The 19092-nt window shown below is 47.0% G+C and overlaps 1 protein-coding gene across 5 annotated transcripts in view; it reads left to right on the top strand.

Annotated features, from left to right (window-relative positions):
* The window catches only part of MARK2 (microtubule affinity regulating kinase 2), a 53043-nt gene that overhangs the window by 9869 nt on the left and 24082 nt on the right, over window positions 1-19092 (top strand). Inside the window, exon 1 of one of the 5 annotated variants that reach the window (XM_074231205.1) lies at window positions 2384-18828. The exons of the other annotated variants lie outside the window; for them this stretch is intronic. The gene's annotated coding sequence lies outside the window, so the exon portion shown is untranslated. Of the gene's footprint in view, window positions 1-2383; window positions 18829-19092 lie in introns of those variants that run through there. 5 annotated transcript variants of the gene reach the window in all.

Raw genomic sequence — 19092 nt, 5'->3', positions numbered from 1 at the left:
TCTGAAGCCTGTGCTGATAGTGGTACTCACTGCCCAGTCTCTTTGTCTGGCTTGAACTTAGTGATAAGGACTGCCCTAAGTCCCATTATGGGGGTGGTCTTGTTCACTTTTATCTTTCCCTTTATGGGAGAAGCTGTGAAGACCCAGGTGGGGCATCATCCCCCAGTTTTTAGCATTTTGGTCACTTTGGTCCTAGCTCTTGGTTTTTGCGGCTCCTGAAGTTCACTTCAAAGCCTAGTTCAGGACTTGAAAAGGATTTAAAACTGGAAGGACCAGTTTTCCTCCCCCCCCCCCCAATTTTACAGAAGACAGAACTGAGACCTAGGCAGAGTCCCAAGGCAGGTTGGATTGGATGACTTCCAGGCCTTTATCTCAGAACCTCTAAGGAGCAGAGATGGGATTTGAACTCCTGTCCTTTGACTTTGGGTTCATTTGTTCTTCCCCTCTGGAAAATGCCAGACCATTTGGCTTTCCCCTTATGGTTAGATTCCCCAGCAGCAAGGCAGGAAGAGGCAGCCGTCTGAAACCCAGGTGTTCCTTAGGAAAGCTGGGCTGGATTTCCCTAGACTCCGGAGCCCTTGGGGGTGGCGGGGGCCTGCCTCTCACTAATGGCTTGGGTCCTTGGGGCTTCTGCCTTCTCTATGGTGTGACTTCCCAGAGAGGAGAGTCTTTACCTTAATTACTGAGATCAGGCTGACTAAGGAGAAGACTGGTAGCTGCTAATTGATTAGAGGGTAGTCCTTTACCTTGATTTTGAACTTTTGGGAATTGTTTTCATAAGTAAATGAGGGCTAGGTGAGTTTATTTGTATGGATGAAAAGGTAAAGCCAAGCACAGGACCAGCCTCCACATCATAAGTCTTATTTCTTAAGTCAGTCATTTCAAACAGAACATTGGAATAGCCCTTGGGTTGGCTTCTTTTGCTGCGTGGTCTAGGTGCTTTCCTTGAATGTAGCTCAGGCTCCTTTATTTGGTGTGATTTAATTTTTCCTTCTCTCTCCCCCCCCCCACCTTGCATTGCAGAATGGATGAACCCTATTCTGAAATATATTTTTAAAACATTGTTTAAAATCAAACACCCTGCCTTTCTTGAAACCACAGAAGCTACTTGTGAAAAAACTGATAGGGCAAGCTGCCAACAGGGAGCCAGATCCAGGCTGTTAAACACCAATCCCTTAATGACAAAATGGCAAACATGAGGTAGAAGCCTACAGGATTGTGGTGGAGGGGAGGCTTTCCTTAAAAATGAAATGTCTCTCTGTTCACATTTGGGAGGCCTGAATTCTAGAAATTCTCCGTGGCAAACCCTTCCAAAATGATCTGGTGTGACTGCTTTTAGCACCTGCTAGTTCAGGAAAGGTTCCTTTCACCAGCTCCTCCTCCCAGCTCAGCTCTTTGGGGCATCAGAGCAGGCACTGGGACTCTACTCATCCATATCCAGACAGGTTGGACCCAAGATCACTGCTAGGGCTTTTATCTGGAGGCCCCGGAATGAGATTCTTGAAGAATGATACCCTTCAGGACAGACTCAGCCCCTGAGCCTTGCTCTGAGGCTGCCTTGAGGTGTAGAGGAGTGGTGGGGAGCATCTCAGCTAAACCATGTCCTGACCCTGACAGCTTCCAGCTTCCTTGGAGACTTGAGACAGTACTTGGCATGGTGGGTCTTTTGCTTTTTTTAATTAAAAATAAAGTCCCATTGAATGTGCCAGTCAAGCCTAGATTAAGAGTCTGCTCTCACTGGGTTTATGTTCAGGGGGTTCAACCAGAAAACAACGTAGGCACTTCAGAAATGTTTGTTCGTGGAGAGCACATGGGCCTAGGCAAGGACATCCAGAATAAGGTGAAGGTGGAGATGGGCAGGGTGGTCTGGGGGTCTCAAGCACTGGTGGCAGTGAGGGATCAGGGAATTCATCGAATCTTTTTGTTGTTGTTTTTGCAGGGAAATGGGGTTAAGTGACTTGCCCAAGGCCACCCAGCTAGGTAATTACTAAGTGTCTGAGCTCAAATTTGAACTCAGGTCCTCCTGACTCCAGGGCCAGTGCTCTATCCGCTGCACCATCTAGCCATCCCGGAATTCATCGAATCTTAGAAGCAGGCAGGGAGAGCTCCCTGGGCATAGAAGATTGGCTGGTGCACAGACCCAGAAATAGGAGAGGAAGGGTCATGTGTGAGGAAAGACGCAAGGTCAGATTGTTGAGCTAATGAGTACAGTGCTTTATGGGCCTGAAGGCCCTTCCTGGCCACCCACTAACTAGGCTTCTTGGGGCTGGAAAGATATGTTAGACCTGGGCTGTGAGGGCTTTACAAGCCTAGAAGTTTGTTTGAATTTAGAGGCCAGAGAAGTTTTGGGGTTTGAGGAGGGGAGATAGGGTCAGATGGGGGGGGGGGCCGCGGAGAGAAGCTTGTGGCCAGGACATGGATTCTGAGGCCTGGAAGACCTGGCTGGCCCAGGTCTGACCTCTAGTTGGTTTGTGGGGCCTGGACAGAGTATACCAGAAGGAAGAGGCCTCTGGGTCTGCCTAAGGAAACTCCGGGCCCCAGGAGCATCTCTTTTCTGGTTGCTTTCTCTAGGGCAGAGAGATTGATTGTGTAATCTGATGAAGGAAAAATAGACTGGGAGGGAAGAACCCAAGGGCTAGGGAGTAAGCACTGGCCTCAAGGCCATGGGAAAGGAGAGAGCCCTGGAGTCTGTCATGTTCTCACTGTTAGCACCTGCGGAGCAGTACTGGTGCCCAAGTCCCTAGGCATTTAAATCCTTTTACCTCCTCCTGCCTCAGTTTCCTCATCCATAAAAGTCTCCTCACTGGATTGTTTGTTTCAAAGGAGTTAATATGTGGGAAATGCTTTGCAACCTTTAAAGGTCAATTTAGCTACTTTTGGGCAATTGAAATAGGTGGAAGAAAATATTAATAGGAGACCTTGGGATCCCAAAAGGAACCCCCTGTACTTAGTTTCTTTCCTTCACTGCTACCCAAATGAACTGATGTCCACCCTCTTCTGTACTTTTATCTACTTTTTTTAGCTTCTCACCTGGAAATCCAAATTTCATATGAAATGTTAATTAAGAATAAATGCCTTTACAGTCAGCTAGCTGTTTAGGTATAGGCCTTTGGGTAGTCACTCCCTCTAAAGCATCTAGATTCATTTGAGACTCCTCTCTTCTGGTTTGTCAGCTTCTCTGCTTTCAGTTGTATCAGCAGAATCATGGGGCCCTAGAGGGTCTCTGAAGATCCATGGAGACTGTTAACAGATGAGAAAATTGAAAGGGAGCTAGGGGAAAGGACTGGCCTCATCCTTGGGGGTTCTAGTGGCAGAACTGAGTGGGTACTCAGATCCTTAGGCCTCAAGGCCAGGGGGAGGAGCAAGGGGAGAGAGGTAGCCTCAGGGAAGGCCTCCTTGGGAACTGGGATGGTGACTTAGGATTCACTCCAGCAAGATCCTGAAATGGCAAGCAAGCACAGAAGATGGGATGGGCGCGAATGAGGATTCTGGTTTGGCCCACTCATTCTTTCTTGAGAATCTTTGGTATGGCTTCCATTCTTCCGGTTTGTGGAGGGCTGGGTATGAGGAAGAAGGAAGACTCAATGACTCTTCAGCAAGGCCTCCAGGGCTCTTTCTAGATTGATGGTCTCCTTGTTATCTGATATAGAATATGTAGTGTCAGAGTGGGGATATTCTCAAGGTCCTCTTAAGTTTGTAGAGATCCCTGACTTTTTCCTATAGTAAAGAGAGCAGTAACAACTTTTATTCTGGCCTTCCTGGGTCCAGAACACACAGGAGGTCCTGGAGAGATGGGGGAGGGAAGTGACCAGGGCTGAACCAGCCAGAATGATGAGGTAGGGCCGGAAAGGACTTCTCTCCACTTTCCTTAAAGTTCTAGGCCCATTCTCACATTTTCCAGAAAAAAGATGGGAAGTGTACAGCCTGCAGGTGATTTGCCAGAGATTACACATATAGGAAGTAATTGAGTTCACATCTGAAACCAGACCCTCTGACTCCCATTCCAAAGCCCCTTCCCCTCTCCCACACTGCTGCTGGCCTCTTGTTTATAGTTGTTTCCCAGTTTTGTTTTATTGAACTATTTCCCACTTTGCCAGCTGTGGTGGGGGTCATGTCAGAGAGAAGGCAGACCAGGCGGCTCCTCCAGCTCCTGCACGCTTCTGTGCCTTTTACTTTTTCTTTTCCATCATGGATTATCAACCATTCTTGACTGCTGGTACAGTGGGGAGCCCTTGTGGAGAGTTCTGATGGGGACTTCCTCCCCACCCCATGTTCAATCAGTCTTGCTGATTTCTTGTTTCTCGGACATTTTGATCAACTCCTTTAACTATTGAAGTTGCTTTAGCCTCTCTGTGTCGTTATGGGAAGGGTTACTAAGAGATGGGAGCCAATGAGGGAAGGGCCTGCCACGAGGAGGGCAGGAAGCAGCATCTCTGCCCCTTCCTCTGCTGAGAGTGGACCCGTCCAATGATCTAGCCCGGAAACTTTTGTTTAACCTGGAGCTGTGGGTCTAGTTTGTGACCACCCAGCCAAGGGCCAGACTTGTAGGAGAGGCTCGTGGCCCCAGGAGGGGCTGTAGATGATCCAGAGGCCTGAAGCCAGCCCTTAGTGGGGAAGGGAGGGCATCTCTGAGGTGCTTGTTTTCTGGCTCGTGTGTGTGTGTGTGTGTGTGTGTGTGTGTGTGTGTGTGTGTGTGTGTGTGTGTGTGCATGTGAGCTGCTGGGGGTGGGGCACAGGGGAACAAGGGCCTGTTAGACTGGTCTGCCCCTGCCCACTGCTTTCCCTCCCTGAAATGGGGAGGGAGACTGAAACCCCTGCTTATTGAGCTCCTCTGAGTCAGTCTCTCCTTGAGATTGTGCTGCCTAAGGCTGCTCCTCACCCAAGAGTCCCTGGAGTCTCCTGGGCTGCTGTGGGAACCTTGGGTGGGGAGGAGGGTGAGGGCAGGTGCCCAGGTGCTGGGTGTGTCCTTCATGGTAATAGGGGATGGGTTCTGGCAGAGCCACCCCCAGGGTGGACCTGGAGCAGGTCTGGCCCCTTTTGTGGGCTGCTGAGGGGGAGAGGAAGGCAAGGTAGATGGAGTGAGGCTAAGAAAGAGGAGCCATTGGCCAGGGCCTGAGGGGATGGCTGAAGGAACCTGGGGCCTGGGGTTGGGTCTTCTCTTCTTGAGCATTAGCTTCCTCAACTGGAAAAATGTTGCAGGGTCCTCCCTACCTCACCTGTTGCTTGGGATAGGATCACAGACCTTGAGCCAAAAGGGCCTTGGAGGCCACCTGCTCTACCATGAGGAGACTGAGACCCAGGCAGGGAACGTGTTCTCAGTGCCACAGGTAGTAAGTGTCTGTGGTGAGATGTGAAGCCAGACTCAGATTCCTTCCGCCTGCCTTGGGCTGAGGGAGTGCATGGGAAAGTGCTTTGTTTCTGGCTTGTGATTGTGTTTCTAGGCCCTGCTGCCTCCCAAGGCTGCAGGCCACACCATCCCTCTGCATTCACACTTGAGCAAGCTATTTCCCCTGGGTTCAGTGAGGATTTTGGGTAAGATCGGTTAGTAGGTTTGACTCTTGACCTGACCTGACTGATCTGGCCTGACCCCAGAGATATAGGTCTTCATTTCCTGGTTTACCATGGCCAAAAGACTGGTTTAGTGATTCATGCTTTGAAGGCACGGTGCCCAGAGCAACTGAGCTGAAGCATCCTGATGGTCCCCCTCCCCAAGTGAGTGCCCCATGGGGTTGGGATCTGCGGAGGTCCCCTTGTTTATGACAGAGCTTGGGCCTCCGCATGACCCAGGAGGAGACCTTTGATGGTCTGAGGAAGGGAAGTGTGGGAAGGGTACCAGACCCAGTTCAGGTTACTTCATGTCCTGTCGGTACCCCCCAGCCTCTGCTAGGGAAGAACCAGTTACTGAAAGCTTGCCCATGGAAATGGCTGGACAGAGAAGGGAGGGTGCAGTCCTGAGGGCTCCTGTCCATCCTCCTCGCCCTGGTAATCCATTGAGGTCCAGGTCCAGAGAGGTTGAGAAAAATCTCCCCTCATTTAGGTGGAGACCTTCTGGCCCTGGCAGCTATCTCTTCCCCAGAAGAGCAGGCCCACTGCCTCTGTCAGGGAGCCCCTAGATGAGGAGTAGCCTTTGATGTGGACATCAGTTGTCCATTCTGTCTAGGCCTCCTGAACCTCAGCACTGTTGGGAGGCTTCCTGGCCTGGGACAGCCTATATGGACTTGTCCACAAGGGTCCTTTCCTCAAGAGACTTAAGGACCCCAGGTCTTCCCAGTCCAACAGAGGCTCAGGCCCTTGTCTTTGGGGGGGGGGGTGGCAAGTTCCTGGCTTGCCCGTTTTCGGTCCCTCCCCAAGCACTTCAGGCGCTCACCAGCCCCATTCTGTGGCAGCCCCAGGTAGTGCTGGGGGAAGGAGGAGCCCAGCCCTGCTCCAGGACTGGGGTTGCCCTGCCTTGGCTGCTCTAAAGTCAGGGGGTTCACACTCTCAATGGTAGAAGGGGGGGGCTGGGAAAAGTGCAGCTCAGGTCTGTCCCAGGTGACCACAGGATCCAGGATCACACTGGGAAAAGTTTGACTGCCCACAGGAGGGGACTGACTGTGCAGACATTTAGACTTCCCTCACTCTGTTCCCACACTGCCCCATACAGCTCTCCTTCAGCCTCCTCTTCTGTTCTGGGCCTGATGATGGGAACATCAGAGTTCCTGGAAGCCAGCCAGCCCATTGCTGCCTCTTTCTAGGGTGTCCAGCTGGGCCTGATCTGTGTAAGGGCTTGGCTCTGGTGTAGGGAGAGATCAGAAGCACTCTATGCCCATGGCATAGGGGGTGTGGGGAGTGCCATGTCATCTCCCCTCTTCATCACTCCCTCCTGCCAAGCAAACCAGAGCTCACCTGCCTTGCCTCACCTCACCTTGCCTGCCGCTCCCCACAATGACAGTGATCTGGGGGAATGGAGGGGAGCTCCCTAGGGATCCACTAGTGAAGCTAGTGCCTGTGTCCCAGTGCCAGTGCCCCAGCTTGGGGCGGAGAGCATAGCAGAGGCCTCGGGGACTGGTATTGGATGAAGGGCATAGTGTACATCTTCTCTCAGCTACCTTCCTCCTCAACTTGCCATCAAGGTCAGTATGGCTGCCCCTTTGCAGTGATGGCCATGTCAGGCCCAGGCCAGGTGGTGAGGTCTTGGAATGGAGGATGCAACTAAAGGGGATCAGCCTCCATGGCCAAGGGTCCCCCAGAGTTGTAGTGCAGAGAGGAAACTGGAGGGGCCATGATGAGCAATCTGAGAAGCTGGGGAGAGGCGTGCCTCCTTGGTAAGCTCCCACCCTCCCTGGAGCCACCTTCCTTTCCTTGGTCTGCCTTCTCTGGGGGGAGATGGAAAGCCATCTGCCAGATTTCTTGGGCCCAACTTCTGCTCAGGTCCCAGGACTCAGAGTTGGCTCTTGAATATGTTTCTCTCGCTTTAGGCTATGATTAGGGGGACATTGCTTGTGGGAAGTTGTGGTTTGATTTGAGGCATCTGGGAAGGGAAGAGGACCTTCACATAGCTGGCACTGCCACCTGTCTCCCCTGTCTTCAGGGGAGACTGCTCAGTGCTTGGCAATTATTGGGGAGGCCCTTCAGGAACCCCAAATGCTGGGCAATTGTGCTCTTTTCTTTTTTTAATATTTTTTTAAATTTTTATTTAAGGAAATGGGACTAAGAGTGACTTGCCCAAGGTCACGCAGCTAGGCAATTAAACATCTGAGGCTGAATTTGAATTCAGGTCCTCCTGGCTCCAGGACCAGTGCTCTATCCACTGCACCACCCAAGCTGCCCTCTCGTGCCCCTTTCTTGAAGCAATTCCTCAAGGTTCCTCAGGCTTCAGTTGCCTTGATGTCCGAGGTATTTCTCCTTCATATTTGGGCAGAAGCATGGTGGGAGGCTTCCAGGCTGTGTTCTCAGAACTCCCGGGTACCAAGTTTGCCCCCTCCCCTCCTCTTGCCATGTGTGCCCTGCTCACATGAGCTGGTTATCTCTCCACGGGATGCCTGGCATCCAGGCTGGAGAGGGTGCAGTCACTTGATGGGGTGGAGCTGTCTGCCAGAGAAAGTGCAGACCTAGGACGCAACTTTCTTCAGTTGGATTTAGAAGAAATCTTTCAGGATGGACACATGGGGTTCTTCTGCAGCATTTGGGGGTAGGCAACTTGGCAGCTTTCTTACTCGCGTTCCTTGTAAGTGATGCCCCAGTGGTCCTGGATCTTACCATCCATTTTTTCTTCCCTTTGGTAAACTGGGGTTTCCTGGGCCTTCCCTGTAGGAGTTCGGGGCCATGTAGTTGTTAGAGGAAACTGGCCCCAAAAGAGGCTCATGGAAGGCACAAAAGCTTCCCAAAGCCAAGGTCCTGTTAAGTAAGTGGGGGGGGGTGCTCTTGGGAGGGGACTCATGGAACTTGGGACTGACCTTGCTGACTTCCCTCTCTTCCCAGCTGGTGATCAAGAGCAAATGGATATGGGTGGACCTCAAATAAGGGTCTTAAAATAATATCCAATTTTCCCACTAACAGTGACCTATTATACTGAAAACAATAGTAATGAAAACTATAATGGATCCTTATACAGAGCTTTAAACTCCACAAAGCACTTTGTATAAAGGATTTCATTAGGTCTTTACAAGGGAATTATTATTTACAGATAAGGAAACTGAAGCCTGGAGGTTAAGTCTCCTGTACAGGGTCACATAATTCATAAGGAACAGAGGCAAGTTTTGAACCCAACACTTTATCTACTCTGCCATGAACTTGTTTTCCATTGGGTCGTGATGGTACTGGAAGCCCCCAAGTAGGTGGAATTTGATCTTCTGGCCACAGGACGTCTCTTGACCTGATGAAGTCTCCATCTGCCACCTCAGAAGGCAGTAGGGAGGTGACCTTCAAGCTTGGAGTCCACTCCCCTATGGCACCTGTTCAGGAGAGAGGGAGGAGGAGAGAGGAAGTGGATTCCCAGAAGGTGGCCACCAGCCGGTGCTGTGTCTAAATCACAGTAGTCATTGCAGCCACGCATCTCATCAATGGAGGGGGAGAACCCACATGGGTGGGAAAAAAAGACTATTTGGATGAAGTTACAGCCGGCACCCAGGGTTCTCCCTCCGGATGGAACGCACATGCATTTCAGAAGTTTCTTAGCCTGAGACTTGGTGACTACCACAGGGTGTTGGGATGGGGGACTGTGTGACCTTGGAAAAGTCATTGAATTTCTCATGTGCTGGTGGTATTGCTCAGGTCCCTTTTAATTCAGACAGTGGCTTCCAATGAGCATTCCTTCCAGCCTCTGTAGGGAACTGTAGGGAAAGCATTTGGAATCTGTACACATTGTAGATCAAGTGCTCATTTTTTATTCTGTTTTTTAAAATCACATTTGGTTTTTGTTTTTAATCAAAAACTTTATTTTTTCTTCTTCTTTATACCTTCCCCTACTTGGGGGGAAAAAAAGAAAAAAAATGTCCAGTCCCTTGAAGCTGGTCCCTTCCTTGCTTCTCTTCCAAAGTCATTTCTTCTCTCTTGAAGGTTTTGGCACTGCCCTAGTCTCTGGTCCACTCCATGTTTGTTGATCGGGTTTATTTTGGGGTTTGTAAGTAGATGTCAAGGCGGACGTGTCGACCCATGGCCAGAAGAACTGCCACTTCCTCTAGTGCTTTAAGGTTTACAAAGCATTTTACCCATATGGTCTCCTTTGGAGGTTCCAACAGGAACTCCTCACCCTATTTTACAAAAGAAGAACATGAGGCTCAGCGAGGAATGCCTACAGTCACACCTTGGAGAAGTTTGGGAGGCAGACATGGGCCTTTCTGCTCCCAGCTGAGGTCTACCCTTCCCAGCCACTGGCAGTCTTTGAGGACCACAGAGTCCTAGCTCGGAGTTCTTGTTTGGAGCGACTTTGCCTCTTGCTACCATGGCAGCAGTAAGACAGGCAGCCCTGGCTCTGAGGCCAGCTGGGAAGAAAGTACCCGAAGCTGGGCCCCTTTTGAATGGAAGCACTTGGAAGTAGGCAGCTTCTCTCTGCTCTTAAGCTCTCCAGCAACTGGTCCCCCCAGAGTTGGGCACACAGCAAGTGTCTAATCAATGCTTCTGACTTGACTTGAGGGATTGAATGGGGCTGGAAATCACTGCTTTGTTTCCCTTCCACACTCACCTTTTTCCTAGGATTCATGGTTCCATTTCCCATTCTGGTGAGGGGTTGGCAGGGAAGTAAGAAGAGGGCCTCAGAGACTATCAGTGGTCCAAGGTCATGGTCCCTCAACTTGAAGGAAAATCTCCTTCCCCTGTTAGCCTCCTGACATCTATATCTACCCTTCCCTCTACTCGGACTTCTTCTATCCCCCCACTCCCTGGACATCCAAATGTCTCGCCTCCCCTCCAGCCTCCTAAAAGCCTCCCTCTACCTTCAGATGAGGGCTGACAGATGGAGGGCTGGGCCTGAACTCAGGAAGACCCAGACACACTCACTAGCTGTATGATCCAAAGTTCATCTGAACCTCTTTCTGCCTCTGTTTCCTCATTTGTTCAATGAGGACCATAAGAGCCTCTCCCTCTGATGAGGTCATTGTAAATAGATTTGCACACCTTTGGTGTCATAGAAATGCTGGTTACAGTAATATGATGATGGTCATGTTTCTGTGGTGTCATTTGACTGACCTGCATAGTTACCCTAGTGTTACATCCAGAAGCCAGGAAGCCCCAGTTCCCAGCCTCCCTGATGCCTGGCTGTGGCTGAGGAAGCCCCTCCCTCGTAGGATGCTCAGGAGGATCCAGAGATCACGCAGCCTTCAAGCACTGCAATAGGGAGGGATGATTTTTTTGTTTGGACATTGCATTTTTAGGCTAGGTCCCTCAGTCCTTTTCCCCAGCCAGCACAAGCCTTATCTTGGAACAAAGATTTTAAAACAGAGAAAGAAAAAAAGTTTAGCCAAACCATGGGACTCATTGACTTTGTCTGCCCTGACAGGAGGTGTTCAATCAGCCTCCACAAGTGTTTGTCCTGGAGGAAGAGGTTGGGCCGAGGTCTGGGCCAGTTCCCCTCGCTGGCATCAGTGCCTCAGGGTCTCTCCAGGCTCCTCTGCGTTGTTCATGCTTGTCTTGCAGAGTAGGGAGTTGACATTACCTTTGTGTCTGCCATGGGGTAGCCAGGCATCAGTTTTGTTTCTGCTTTTTGGCTGGTACAAAAGGGACTTTGGCCATCATTCTTTTTCTCTTTGACCTCCTTGGACTCTGTGCTTTGAATTGGGACATAAACTTTGTTTCCATGGGAAAATTTACTTAGACTTTGAATATTTGATTTGGACACTGACTTTTTAGGCAGACAATAAATAGACTTGTGGTTGCTGGGAGTTCCTTTAGAACCCCCCCACCACCATAAGCCAGATGAGATAGCATATAGGAAGTGCCAGCTGATCTTGGCACCTGGTGAATCTGGGGTTTTCTTCTTGTGGGGACAGTCATCACCCTTAGAGGGGCTGGGTCTTAGACAACAGATCTGCTGTTTTTCCAGCTTGGGCGGGCTTAGCCAGAGTTGACGCTGTCTTAGTAGGGCCACAGTTCATGAACAAGCATGTTTCAAACCCTCTACTTAGTACTGCAGTTCTAGGGGGTGAGCAGCATTGAGAGGAACTCCAGCATGGGATTGCAGAGCCAGTAGACAGGAGGTATGTGTGAAAAAAGGGGAGAGATGGGAACTTGCTTGGGAAAAACTTGAGATGCCAAGCAGAGCCATTTAGACTGACCCTGGGGGTCCTGGCAGCCAGAGTTCACTGAGGGGTGGGCGGGAGGTGATACCAAGCTCTACCTTTTTAAGGAAAATGCCTTTTGGCCACTCTGTGGAGGAGGGCTGGCTGGTGACAAAGCACCCCAGATCTGAAGAAGACTTTGATGGAAGGCCAGGCAATCTTCTCTCTGTCCTGGGATCCCATCACCTTGCTGTGGAGCAGGAAACCCCTCAGCATGTCCCACTGTTGCTGTCCATAGTCACCACCCTGTATCCACTGGCTCTTCTTCTCTCCAACAGTTCCTAGGTGATACCTTCTACTCTTGGGCTTCTTCTAAGAGTTCCTCCTTGGTTTCAAATTGTCCCTTCTCCCACCCACCAGATGCCACTTTTCTCCTTTGCTGACTTTTGGAACGGTCAATGAAGATTCTTTGGATACTATTGCGTCTAAATCAGTAGAGGTAGAATGGTAGTCGTGTTGTTTGAAACTGGTCAAGGGACTTTATTTCCCCCAGGACAGTCCACTCTGCTCTTGTCCTTCAACTCATGCATCCTCTCTACCACCTAGTCCAGATATTCATGGGAATAAACTTGGTCTAGACATTTCTTTTTCTTTTGGAATTTTAAAAGAATTTTTTTTTTTTTTTTGGTTTTTAAACCACCTACAATTCCCTTAGAATCCCTCATTTCTCCTCCTCCCAGAAAACAAATAATAAAGAAGGAAAAAAGCTTTCTCAGCATTCTAGCACTGCATCATAAACCTTCCATCACTATAGTCTGCCACCTCTACAGAGATCCCTTCCTTTGATCCTGGAGGTCTCTCCAGTTTTGCAAAGAAAAACTCTCACTCTCAGTGGTTTTGTTGTTCTTTCCATTTGTGTGCTCTTCTTTTCCTTGGTATCAGTCCATGTGAGTCTTCTCTAGATAGAGCACCAGCTCTGGAGTCAGGAGGACCTGAGTTCAAATCCGGCTTCAGACACTTAGTACATGCTTAACTGTGTGACCTCGGTCAAGTCACTTCACCCTGACTGCCTCGAATCCAGAGCCATCTCCAGTTGTCCTGTTTCCTATCTGGCCTCTGTACCCAGTTGACTCCTGAGGAGAAAGTGAGAAATCCCCTTTCACTCAAATCCAATTCACCTGATTGTCATGGCTTCTGCTCCCTGATGTCTGGTCCTCTTTGAGAAGTAAAGACTAGCATTATTGTATCATTATCCCCAGATCACAAGCACTGGATCTGGGGCTGGAAAGTCCTGAGGTCCCGTTGACCCTGGGCTAATCTCTTAATCTCTGTTGAGTTGTCAGATGGGAATAACAATAACACCTACCTCTCCAGGTGATGGTGAGGCTCAAACAAGATACTCGCCAGCCTTAAGGTTGGTCATCTCCAGTCATGTAAAACTCCTTATGACCCCATTTTTGAGGGTTGGCAGAAACACTGGAACAGTTGGCTGTTTCCTTCTCCCATTTTGCAGATATAGTCTCCGAGACAAACAGGGTTCAGTGACTTGCCCAGGGTCACATAGCTCATAAGTGTCCGAGATCAAATTTAAATTCAGGTCTTCTGACTCCAGACCTGACACTCTATGCATTGTGCCTTAGGACCTCTCCACCTTTCCACCTCTATAAATGGAACTATTATTAATGCAACAAATTGTATATTATCTCACATATCAGACCCTTGAGAAATAATAGATGTCCCAAATTCTTAGTGTAGTTCTAAATTATTAACGATTAAATTTAAACTAAAACTTTAAGACCCCCCCAAGTTAGAACCAAAGATTTTTTTTCTTTGACCACTTCCTTATTTTTCTAGCTGCATTAATATTGTTCGTGCAAAAATTTTTTAAAATTCCATATGACTGAAAATTTGTCAGGGTTTTTTTTTTTGTAATTTCCTCTCTCCTTTGTTTAGTGACTTATTATTGTTATGAACAAAGAGTTCTTTTTTTTTCTTCTTTTTTGGGGGGGGTTAAGGCAGTGGGGCTAAGTGACTTGCCCAAGGTCACACAGCCAGGTAATTATTAAGTGTCTGAGGTCAGATTTGAGGTCAGATCCTCCTGATTTCAGGGCAGGTAATCTATCTACTGCACCACCTAGCTGCCCTGAACAAAGAGTTCTTACAAGAACAATTGTAAAGTATTAACAACCCCTTCAGAAGAATGCTCTAAATCACTAATAATAAGAAAAATGCAAATTAAAATCATCCTCACACCTTCAAATTGATAAAAGTGTCAAAAAATTACCAAGCAAATGGAGGAATTATAGAATAATAGACTTAAAATATTTGGGGGAACTGAAAAGATGGTACAACTAGTTTGGAAAGCAATTTAGAATTATGCAGATTGGCTAAAAAATGTCCATTCTTTTTGACCCAGAGACTCCAGTTACTGAGTTTATACCCCAAGGACAACATTGAAAAAAGGAAGTCCTTATATACACCAAAACATTTATAGCAGCACATTTTGTATTAGCAAAGATTTTGAAACAAAGTAGACACCCATTGATTGGGGAATGGTCAAACAAATTGTGGTTCTTGAATGAAATGAAATATTCCTGTGCTTAAAGAAATGTTGGATGTGATGAATGTAAAAAAATATGAAAAGATCTATAAAAACTGAGGGAGAGTTAAGTCAACAGAACCAAGAAAACTTTACATGCAGTAACTACAATAGTGGCAACAGAAAGAACAATGACATTGGCAAAAATCAAAAGTGAATATGATAAAATGAGCACGATTTATCAGGACTCAAATGAGAAGAAGTGAGAGAACACTCTCACCTCACCCCTTTGTGAAGGTGGGAGGTCCACAGGGGTTATAAACATTGTCTAGGTTTTTGTACTTTTTCATTTTATGGAGTTTTTTTATGAGTTTTCCTTTCTTTTTTTGTTTTTTTGTTTTTTGTCTTATAAGTACTATTTGTTATATAAAATGGAAATTAGGAGGATGAACAAAAGCAAGAAACATTAATAAAAACCTTAAGAATTATTTAATATAATATGATATGAAGTTATTATGAGTTTATAGTATAAGATGTTGGTCTAAACCTTATTTCTACCAGACTGCTTTCTATTTTGCCTTGCAATTCTTGTCAAATATGGAATATTTTCCAAGTAAATTGTTCTTTGGGGTGGTGGGGGTGATAGTGGCAGTGATGGTGGTAGTGTGGAATACCAGGTAATTGCATGTTGATTGTTTCTGCTTTTCTTTGTTATTCTTTATCTGTTCTACTGATTTGCTTTTCTATTTTTTAAACTAGTAAAAAATAGTTTTGCTGGTTGCTGTTTTAAAATATAGCATGAAGTACTAGAAGTATTATTCCCTTTATTCTTTTTTCTTTTGTCCCTAAATGAATTTTGTTAATTTGTCTAATTTTGAAGAGTTTGCCTTCAGTAAATTAATTTCTATAGTATTTTTATAGTATTGGCACAGCCCAGCCATGAACATTATTCTTCTGATTTTAAGTTGTTCTTTATTTCTTGTTTGTTTGTTTGTTTGCATAGCCATGGGCTTAAGTGACTTGCCCAGAGTCACACAACTAGTATCAAGTGTCTGTGGTAGGATTTGAATTCAGGTCCTCCTGACTCCACAGCCCATGCTCTATCCACTGTGCCATCTTTGTTATTTCTTTAAGGCGCTTTTTTGGGATCATAACTGTACCAGTGTTGAGTCTGTGCTTTGATAGATGATTTTATGCATTTGGTTATTACTTTGAATGAACTTTTTTTTGTTATTCTTACCTAGATTTTGTTATTACTATATAAAAATGCTTTTGATTTTGCAGGTTTGTTGTGTGATCAGTGCTTTCCAGAAGCTATAGTCTCAGTCATTTTTTCACTAGGTTTTTCCATCCAAAGGCATGTGATCATCTTGGCCCAACTGGTCAGACTCTTTGAGGGGTTGTAGAGCACTCTGAGGTGGCTTTGGAATGGTAGAGGAATTGATGTCCCCAGTCCCAGGACTTGTGTCCGTGTCCTGTTTTGCAGGGCTAGCCTCCTGGAATCTTGGATGTTGGTGAATCAAGAGAGCTGGTGGGCCTCAGGCCTAGGTTTTCACCACCCTCGCCTCTGCTGCATGGGTGCCCTCTCTCGGTAAAGCTTTTTAGTGACATGTCTGTTTTGTGAAGAAGACAAAGCCACAGACAGGCCTGCCAATGCAAGCTGACCTGTGAGATTTTGCCTATTTACGACAGCAATCAGGTGAACTTTTAATTGTTCCTTAAATTGAGTAGCTATGACAATGTGTGGGTGAGAACAGGGGGACGATCTTGCCTTTACTGACCTTAATAAGCATCCTTTAGGAGAAGTAGATTCCTCGGTGTTGATCTTGCCCTTGTCTCTGAAGAGCTGAACATTTAGTTCTTTTTTCTCCTTCCTTCATTAGGGACCCCAGAGAAGGAAGAAACCTTGTAGATCACTCTTAACCGTTTACAGATGAGTATGCACAGGGGTAGTAATGTTTTACTTCAATGCACTAAATGATTTCTGGAAAGAGACCCATGATCCTGGAAACAGTCCTTTTAGCCTCATACACCAGCCAGCACCATTCAATACACTGAAGAATGATTGGAGAAAATTCAGCTGGAGGGTTAAATCTGCACCTTAGGTGGAGAGACTTTCAGAAATGCTGAGAGATTTTTTTTTTAAGACCCTGTGTTTCTTTTTTACTTTGTGTTGGCAAAAACCCCAGGAGGAGACTGGAGATTCTGGGAGGAGATGATTATGCTGGGTGAGTCAACTGAGCTCCCCAGCTGCTGTTTTTAGTTCTTCTGCCTTTGGGTAAGACAAGGCTCTTTGCTGGGGGGAGGAGGGGCAGGGGAGTGCTGACTTATCCAGCTGGTCAGGAGGCAGGTGTGTGTGTGTGTGTGTGCGCGTGCGTGTGTAAGGGGTAAGGGGGATTGGGGCATCTCAGTGTGGACAAAGTCTTATGATCTGAGCATTAATTCACACAGGAAATATCAAAGCAGATCTCTTAGTGTGGAAGGATAATAAATGTCTGCTCCATTTCTTAGATAAGTTCTGTCACTTTTCCAGATCAACAGTGATAAAGAGGACCAGAGTTGCTATGAATTATAATGGGGAAATACAGACTGTATTTGATAGAACAGCAGCAAAGGAGACTTGAAAGGCATCAAGAGATGCTCATATGGAATAAAAGGGGGCTGATGTTGTCCAAGACAGCAGGTGTGAGGAGAAGCCCTGGTCTCAGAGACGTAATGACAGAAGGAGAGGGAATGGGAGGAGCCTCTGGGAAAGGAAGCCACCTGAGGCCCACCTGGCCATTGCCTTTAGTGTCCAAGCTGTTGCACCAGTTCTCCAGATGCCATGTTTAAATTTCACTTGGTTGCCATCCCCATGAGCTCATGACTGCTGTGGGTTAGCACTAAGAGCCAGGAAGCACACCTTAGTTACTTTTTTCCTCCACTTACCCTCCAATAATGTACCATATCTAACTGTCCCTGGGAACCAGCCTTGAGCTCTGCCTTGCCCACCTTCCCTTGGGTTGCTCCTACCGGATTACTAGAATCCTGCTTCAGTCTTGAAGTTGGATTGGCTGATGTCCTCCTTCCATAAGAGGCCCAACAGACTGAGGGGAGCCAGAGGACTCCCACCACCCTCCTTCCTTTCTGAATAAAATAAGTTTTCTATCACTTCTCAGAGATGAGCCTGAGATTGGCCATTTCCCTTCTTATTTAAAAGATCATGTATTGCTTCTCATTCTCCCCTCCCCCCCAATTATATGTATATACATTGCCAAATATTTAGTTACAGAATTCATGTAACTATTCAATTTTAGGGACTGATGATGGTTTTTGTAAAATAACCAGGGTGAAATGAGGGTTTATGGGAAGGGAAGTGAGGAGACTGTCCTTTGTTAAGTCCAGTGCAGGATTGCCTAGCATTCACTTATAAAAATAATCCGGAATCATTCATAAGGCAAAAGTGAACCCTGCAATCGGTTTAAGGATTCAACCATTTTGCTGGCTCCAACCAGTTTTTAAGGGGTTATAGTTGAATTTCACCCCAGTAGTGTTTTTGGGGTTGGTGGCTGATCTAGCCTGTTTGCTTTAGGGCAGATTTTGGGTAAATTTACCAAGATTGGTGTTCTTTACTTTAGACAAATTTTAACTTTGAAGTTAGGTCCAAAAGTCTTACTTAAGAGTTAGACAAGTTAGACAGACATATATATGGCCCTCACCAAATGGAAATAATTGGAGTAGGATCAATTTGGAATAAAGTATCTCAGTCTAGTGCTGTGTGGCTGTGGTGCCTGCAGAGCAGAGTGGGCAGTACCTCTGTTAGATTTACCCCAGAACTAACTATTCAGCCAGGCCTAGACAAGAACTTGGTTCTTTCCTACTCCTGATCACAATTGGCTTTCGCTACTTGGGTGCTTAAGTACTAGCTGTTCTTGTTGCTTTTTCAGTCCCTAGAGAAAGGTGTCATTTTGGGTCCTCAGATTTTGGTTAACAGTGATTCATGTTTGTCTGTACTGATGATTGCTGCCACTATCCAGTGACCAGCTCTTGTTGGCTTCAGTTTGCCATTTGTGAAAGTCTTATGGGACTCCAGAGCCCCAGAACGGAGAACTTCTTGGAATGCTGTCCTGGGTCCTGAGGAGATCTTTGGATTTAGTACCAGCTGTCTTTCCAGGTTTTCCTCCTGGCTCCCATAAGTAAAGGAGGGCATGTCCTGGAATCTCTGAGGCCCTGTGGAAGCAGCCCACAATGGTGGCCCCAGCCTTGAAGGCAGCCCTGACACTTTGAGATCATTCTCTGCGTTATGAGTTGCTTTCTGATATCAGATTCTAGGGCTGAGCCGCCTGAGGCTCAGGCTCCTTCCTTGAACAGTCTTCCAAAGCTTAAACATCTTAGCATATGGTATAAGTAGAATCAAGGCCATTCATCACCTAGTCACTCTCCTCCAGACCATCTTCATTTTATCCATGTTCTTCCCAAAATAGGATCCCCAGAACCCACCAAGCACAAAGTTGCAGATAAGGCAGACCAGGACAGAGGAGAGCAAAGTGGTTGCCTCTGGGATGATGGAGACGATGCTGCATTCACTCCACTTCAGGTGCTCCTTGGGCATCCAAGGTTGGTGATTCAGTCTAAGTACAGGGACTATCTTGGCTTTTCTTAGCCTGCTGCCCTGCATACAGGAGGCACTTAATAAATGCTTAGTGACTGACTGAGTGTAGCATTGCTTTTTTGGCTCCCATCTTCAGCTGTTGACTTTGGTAGAACTTAACTAAATCCAGACTCTTTTGATAGAGCCATTCCTTTCCTTCCTTATACTTGAGATATGTATAGTGTTGGAGCTTAGAGTTGAGTTAGGGAGGAACAAACCTCACCTCTGAC

Source organism: Macrotis lagotis, chromosome 3, assembly GCF_037893015.1.
Source record: "Macrotis lagotis isolate mMagLag1 chromosome 3, bilby.v1.9.chrom.fasta, whole genome shotgun sequence".
Classification (NCBI taxonomy): domain Eukaryota; kingdom Metazoa; phylum Chordata; class Mammalia; order Peramelemorphia; family Peramelidae; genus Macrotis; species Macrotis lagotis.
The sequence above is the reverse complement of the archived record's forward strand: the minus strand, read 5'-3'. Positions and strand labels throughout refer to the sequence as shown.